A 7414-nucleotide genomic window follows, 5' to 3' on the forward strand; every position below is an offset into this window, starting at 1 on the left:
GTCTTGTAATCTCCGTTTTAATCTGGCCAGTATGACTTTGTTAGCAGCTTCGGCCTGTCCGTTGGCTTGTGGATGTTCAACGGAGGTGTACTGGTGCTTTATATTCAAGTCGGCTACTAGTTTTCTGAAGCCTGCATCTGTGAATTGAGTGCCATTGTCTGTGGTTATCGAATATGGAACCCTGAACCTCGTGACAATGTTTCTATATAAGAATTTCCGGCTTCTTTGAGCGGTGGCATTGGCCAGGGGCTCTGCCTCGATCCACTTTGTAAAGTAATCTACCCCTACTATGAGGAATTTAACTTGTCCTGATCCCTGTGGGAAGGGGCCGAGAAGATCGAGTCCCCATTTTGCAAATGGCCAAGGCGAGGTCACGCTGATGAGCTCTTCTAGCGGGGCGATGTGAAAGTTGGCATGCTTTTGACACGGTGGGCATGTCTTTACAAATTCTGTGGCTTCTTTCTGTAGAGTTGGCCAATAAAATCCCGCCCGGAGCACTTTTTTTGCGAGAGCTCGTGCTCCGAGATGATTGCCACAGATACCACCGTGTATTTCTTCTAGTACTTCTCTTGTGTTGGAGGTTGGCACGCATTTTAGTAAAGGTGTTGAGATTCCTCTTTTGTACAGGATGTTGTTTATGATAGTGTAGTACTGTGACTCCCTTTTTAACCTTTTTGCCTCCTTTTCTTCTATGGGAGCGTTCCTGTTTTGAGGTAGTTGGTTATAGGGGTCATCCATCCTTGGTCCTTACTTATTATAGTCAAGACTTTTTCCTCTTCCGAGATTGACGGGTTCTGCAACATTTCCTGGATGAGGCTTCTGTTGTTATCCCCTGGTTTGGTGCTGGCTAGTTTTGAGAGTACATCAGCTCGGGCATTTTGTTCGGGGGGTATGTGGTAGATCTTATACTCCCCGATTTGTCCGAGATGTTCCTTGGTTTTATCCATATACTTTTTCATGGTGGGATCTTTGGCTTGGTAACTCCCTGTTATTTGTGATGTAACCACTTGTGAGTCGCTGTAAATGTTGAGTTTTTGAGCTCCGACCTCTTTAGCCAGCTTCAAGCCAGCTAATAATGCTTCATATTCCGCTTGGTTGTTTGAGGCCGGGAACCCGAACTTGAGGGAGAGCTCAATTTGGGTTCCTTGGTTGCTTTCTATTATTACGCCTGCGCCGCTTCTAGTCTTATTTGAAGAACCATCCACGTAAAGGTTCCATTCTGTGGGGGTTTCTAGGGCATCTGTGAATTCTGCGATAAAGTCGGCCAGATATTGTGATTTGATTGCCGTCCGAGCTTCATATTGAAGATCAAACTCTGACAACTCGACTGCCCATTGTAGGATTCTGCCTGCTAGATCTGTTTTCTGCAATATTCCTTTTATGGGTTGGTTAGTTCGAACCTTGATGGTGTGAGCCTGAAAGTACGGGCGGAGTCGTCGAGATGTTAGGATAAGAGTATAGGCGAATTTTTCTATTTTCTGGTAGTTCAGCTCGGATCCCTGTAGTGCCTTGCTAATGAAGTAGATAGGTTGTTGTCCATTTTCGTCTTCTCTGACTAGTGCTGATGCTATTGCCTTGCTTCCCACTGCGAGGTATAATATGAGTGGTTCTCCAACTCGCGATCAGGATAGGATATGTGGCTGTCCTAAGAACTTCTTGAGGTCTTGGAAGGCTTGCTCGCACTCTATTGTCCATTCGAATTGTTTTCCCTTTCTTAAAGTATCATAGAAGGGAAGAGATCTTATCGCGGCTCCTGCTAAGAATTGGGATAGGGCGGCCAGTCTCCCATTGAGTTGCTGTACTTCTTTAACATAGGTTGGGCTCTTCATGTTGAGTATGGCCTGACATTTGTCTGGATTTGCTTCAATTCCTCTTTGAGTGAGCATGAAGCCTAAGAATTTGCCTGCTTCTACTGCAAAGGTGCATTTCGCGGGATTAAGTCGCATGTCATGCTTCCTTATGGTGTCGAATACTTGGGCCAGGTCGGACAGTAGTGTCTCTTCGCTTTGTGTTTTTATTAGCATGTCGTCCACATAAACCTCCATGATCTTTCCGATGTGATTCAAAAAAACTTTATTCATTAGTCTTTGATAAGTAGCTCCTGCGTTCTTGAGACCGAAGGGCATCACGATGTAACAGTAGTTCGCCTTTGGTGTTAAAAACGAGGTCCTTTCTTGATCTGGTGGATACATAGGAATTTGGTTGTATCCTGAATATGCATCCATAAACGAGAGATATTTATATCCAGAGGAAGCATCTACCAGGGCGTCGATACTTGGGAGTGGGTATGGATCTTTTGGACAAGCTTTGTTGAGATCGGTGTAATCGGTGCACATTCGCCACTTCCCATTCGATTTTTTCACCAAGACGACGTTGGCTAGCCATAGCGGGTATTTAACTTCTCTTATAAATCTGGCTTCCAGCAGTGCCTGTACTTGCTCTTCCACAGCCTGGGATCGCTTTGGCCCAAGCTTTCTTCGTCTCTGCTGTACCGGTCGAGATCCTGAATTTTTTCTATCTCGCCCTCTGGTTGGGGGCGAAGATCTTCTCGTCGTTGGACTCCGCCCAACTCGATTGCGTGGAACTCTTCTCCTTTGCCTCTAAGGTTTAGGCTTTCGTTATAACAGCGACGTGCCATCTTTTGGTCGGCCTTTATCGTGGCTATCCCTTTTGGAGTTGGGAACTTCATACATAGGTGTGGGGTCGAGACTATTGCGCCGAGTTGGTTGAGTGTTGTCCGACCTATGAGAGCATTGTAAGCTGAACTTACATCGACTACAATGTAGTCTATTTTGAGGGTCCTGGATTGGTCTCCTTTTTCGAAGGTTGTATGTAGTGATATATATCCTAGTGGTCGAACTGGGGTATCTCCTAGCCCGAACAGATTGTTTGGATATGCCTTAAGTTCTTTTTCTTCTAAGCCGAGTTTATCAAAGGCTGTCTTGAATAAGATGTCGGCAGAACTTCCTTGGTCTACTAAGGTGCGGTGTAGGTTGGCGTTTGCCAATATGATGGTGATGACCATGGGGTCGTCATGTCCTGTGATGATGCCAGACGCGTCCTCCTTAGTGAATGTTATCGCTGGGATGTTGAGTGCTTCTTCCTCTCCCTCGACATGATATACTTCTTTGAGATACCTTTTGCGGGAAGATTTGGAGATCCCTCCTGCTGCAAATCCGCCATGTATCATGTGGACATGTCTTTCTGGTGTCCGAGGTGATCGTTCTGTTCGTTCGGTATCTTCATCCCTTCGTCTTTTTCTTTGATCATCATCTCAGGTGGCCAGGAATCGATCTAATTTTCCTTCCCTCACTAATTTTTCTATGATATTTTTTAAGTCGAAGCATTCGTTGGTGGCGTGTCCTCTGACCCGATGATATTCACAATATTCCTTCCGATTTCCTCCTCCCCTTTTTCCTTTGAGGGGCCGTGCTGGGGAAATTTTTTCTGTATGGTAGACCTCTTTGTATATTTCGACTAGGGATGCTCTGAGGAGAGTATAATTATGGTATTTTTTAATTTTCTCCCCTTGTCGATCTTCTTTTCTTTTAGATTCCTTGTCTCTGTCACGGTAGGAGGCCCCGATTTTGAGGTTTCTCCTAACCGAGCGTTTTCTTCCAGGTTGATGTATTTTTCTGCCCGTTCCTGCACTTCGTCTAAGGAGGTCGGATACTTTTTTAATATAGACTGGCTGAAAGGTCCCTCTCGTAGGCCGTTGATAAGTCCCATGATGGCGGCCTCTGTGGGTAAGCTTTGTATGTCCATGCATGTTTTGTTGAATCTTTCCATGTAGTTGCGGAGGCTCTCCCGATCTCCTTGCTTGATCCCTAGTAGACTGGGGGCGTGTTTAACTTTATCTTTCTGGATGGAGAATCTGGCAAGGAACTTTCCGGCTAGGTCGTCAAAGTTTGAGATGGACTTGGGAGGTAAGCTGTCGAACCATCTGATCGCCGTCTTTGTGAGGGTTGTCGGAAAGGCTTTGCAGCGAACGGCATCTGAGGCATCGGTAAGGTACATTCTGCTTCTGAAATTGCTGAGATGATGGTTGGGATCGGTGGTGCCGTCGTACAAAATCATATCCGGGAGTTTGAAGTCTTTTGGAATTTCGCTTTTCATAATTTCCCTGGTGAACGGATCCTGTTCTTTGCATGAGCTTTCCTCAGGAGTGACCCGAGGGGCTTTTAATTTGAGATCGGCTTCTAATTGCTGTAACTTGTCTTCCAATTCTCAACGTCACTGTACTTCTTTTTGTAGATCTTTTCCGATTTCTCGTTGTCGTTGGGTTTCTTCTTCAAGTTGTTTCAAGCGATCTTGAAGGGCTTCTATTGCTCCCGGTTTAGCTGAATTTTTGTCTCCATTGGATTCCGGAGTGTCTTTTGGTGGGGTGTCCGCATTTTTGTGTGGTGTTCTATTTTCTAGATCTGAGTCGTGGTCGTTGTCATGGTTGTCCGCCATGGTGATGGAATGACTTCCAGGTTCTCCGGCAACGGCGCCAATGTTCCGATGGGTTACCTGAAACTGTAGGTCGATCTCGGATGAGATCTTCTGTGCTGGTCGGAATTGATGTGTCCGGCTGGTGAATGGTAACCGAAGCTGGTATGTCCAACTTGTTTGGACTTGAACGTGCTGCTGATCCTCTGTCACCGAAGGGTGGGGGGTACCTGCAAGAGACTCTGATGCTTAAGTTAGCATGGGTATTAAATAGGTGTTATGTAGAATCAGAGTATGAGTTATACCTGGGTACTCCAGTGTATTTATAGTAGTATGGGCTGACCTTTCTGATAAGATAAGTTAGTTATCTTATCTTATCTTATCTTATTTTGGGTGAAGTCAGCTTATCTTCAAGGGAACCGCCTTTATCTCTGTAGGCTTGGATTGCCTTTGGATTTGGGTCGTGTTCCTCTATTTGGGCCCTTTACTGGGCTTTCCTGTTGATTTAGCCGATCTCTTTAAGAAGAGATCGGGTAGTCGGACCTGAAGAGGTCGGTCGCCATGTCGCTAAACATCCCGGGTCGGACAGCTCGACCCAGGGTATGAACACCCATCATATCTTTCATCAAATGCAAGATCAATACAAACTCAAATGAGGTCAGGGTATTGTAAGCACTATCTGCATCACCACGCTGAGAATAAGTTGATCCATCAACAATAATCTTTTGTAAAACAGTCAACGTTGCACCATACATATTTATCAAACTGCAAACAGAAGAGAAATGAGAACTCCATCGAGTATCACCTGCTCGTTTCAAAGTACCAATTTGATTTGCCCCTTTACCAGTTTCAAGTTCATCAATCTCTAATAAATGGACAATTTCATCTGTCTTGGCAGCATGTAACTCATCATGTCGCTTACTAGAAGAACAAATGATGTTGACGATGAAAGTCAATTTTGAAAAAAATTGATGCACAGGAATAACTTCTATTGATGCAGCAACTAATGCAAGTTGTAATCGGTGAGCAAAACAGTGGATATAGTAAGCATAAGGACAATCTTTTAAGAATAGTGCTTGTAACCCATTCCATTCTCCTCTCATGTTGCTGGCACCATCATATCCTTGACCACGAATATTAGAGACATCAAGACCATGTCGAGAAAGAATGCCGCACAATTCTTGTTTTAGAGTTAATGATGTAGTATCTTTGACATGTACAAGTTCAAGAAAACGCTCTTGAATAAAACCATGTATATCAACAAATCTCAAAACAAGTGCCATTTGTTCTCTTTTGGATTCATCACGAGCTTCATCTACTACAATGCAAAACTTGGAATCTCCAATTTCTTCACAAATATGCTTTCTCACCTTGTTTGAGAGTATATGCAAGATTTCTTTTTGAATTTGATGTGAAGTATATTTAGCATTATATGGAGCATTTTCTAACACAGTTCTTGCAACTTCATTATTGTAAGATGCTATGAGTTTTATCATTTCAAGAAAATTACCTCGATTTTTTTATTCTGGAGTCTCATCAAGGCCTCTGAAAGCACAAGCTTGAAATGTAAGCCAACGAGTTGCATCAATGGAGAATTTTAGACGCAATCGATTCTTTTGAATTTTCTCATAAGTATGATCCTCAATTACATTTTAGATGTGACTTGCCTGATTCAATAAATCTAGACATGCTCCAACTGCATTATTGTGTGGTGAGAAAGGATCTCCAATATGTTTAAGAAAAGCACAATTCTTTCCATCGTTAACTTTTTTCCAATTTCTAAACCCTTTACTAATAAAATATCTGACCCATTACGTCCACTGGGTTTTTTGCTAACCAAATAACAAAATAAACAATATGCAGCATCTTCAGAAGGTGAATACTCTAACCATGAAGGAAAAATACCAAACCAAGCATATTGAAATCGTCTTGGATGCTTCGTACCAGATAGAGGATAATTGTCAAGATGCTTTTGATATGGACCCCGATAAGCTCGTCTAACCTCATCTCTCTGGTTTGGGTGATATTGCCAAATTAGAAACCGTTTTCCAGGGTCTCGTTCCAAAGAATTAAGGTCAAACTCATCAGATGCAACTCTTTGAACTTTTGAAGGTTGTATCTCACTTTCTTCGTGATTCATTATAGTAGAAGAACTATCTACATGTGTTGATATTGTAGAAGTTATATATTTTCCTTCTTGAATATTAGCCTTCCTCTTAAAAAATGCATCAATTCTTTAATTTTTCATCATTATTTTGTATAAAAATTTGAATATATATTCTGTAAAATATATAAAAAAAAGTTAGAAGGATAAATATTAAAATTTATAATATTTATTAAATTTTTTTTATGAATTTATTAAAATACAATAATATCAATACTTATTAAATATTATAATATTTTTATCATATAAAAAATTAAATTAAATAAATAGTAAAATATAAAATAATATTAAATTAAATAAATAAAAAATATCTAATTTTTTATATTTGAATTCAAAAGTAAAGGGAGTGTTGCTTGTTGAATAGAGAAGCAAAGCAAAGGCAGTAGCGTGTTTGATTTGATTTTATCTTTTAATTTTGATGTGTTGTGAAGTTAACAAAGGCCCACTCACTAAAAATTATTATACAATAAATGTATGAGATGGATATTGAACTTGGATACTTCAAGTTATACTTATTCAAGTTATAGTTAAGAATTTAAACCAATTGAATTATTTTTTATTTTTAATGAAGTACTACTAGTCTACTATTTTTTTTATAAAAAATTCCCTTGTCTGAGTGAAGCTCCGCCACTGCCTGAAGGTCTTAGCTTTTCAGTCCAATAATAGATATACATTTTCACTTGCAATTGCTCGAAAGCAATAGCCATTTGTCTAGCTCAAAGGTTACATAATTCTGTTCTAACAAGGGGCGACCAAACCCATCGGATCCGGCACTTAATTCAAATAAAAATTTAATTTTATTTAACTGATAATATAATA

General features: G+C 41.0%; 1 pseudogene; it reads right to left on the minus strand.

Annotated features, from left to right (window-relative positions):
* The window catches only part of LOC107647271, a 13335-nt pseudogene extending 6656 nt beyond the window's left edge, over positions 1-6679 (minus strand).

The sequence above is a fragment of the Arachis ipaensis genome, chromosome B01 (genome assembly GCF_000816755.2).
Source record: "Arachis ipaensis cultivar K30076 chromosome B01, Araip1.1, whole genome shotgun sequence".
NCBI lineage: Eukaryota > Viridiplantae > Streptophyta > Magnoliopsida > Fabales > Fabaceae > Arachis > Arachis ipaensis.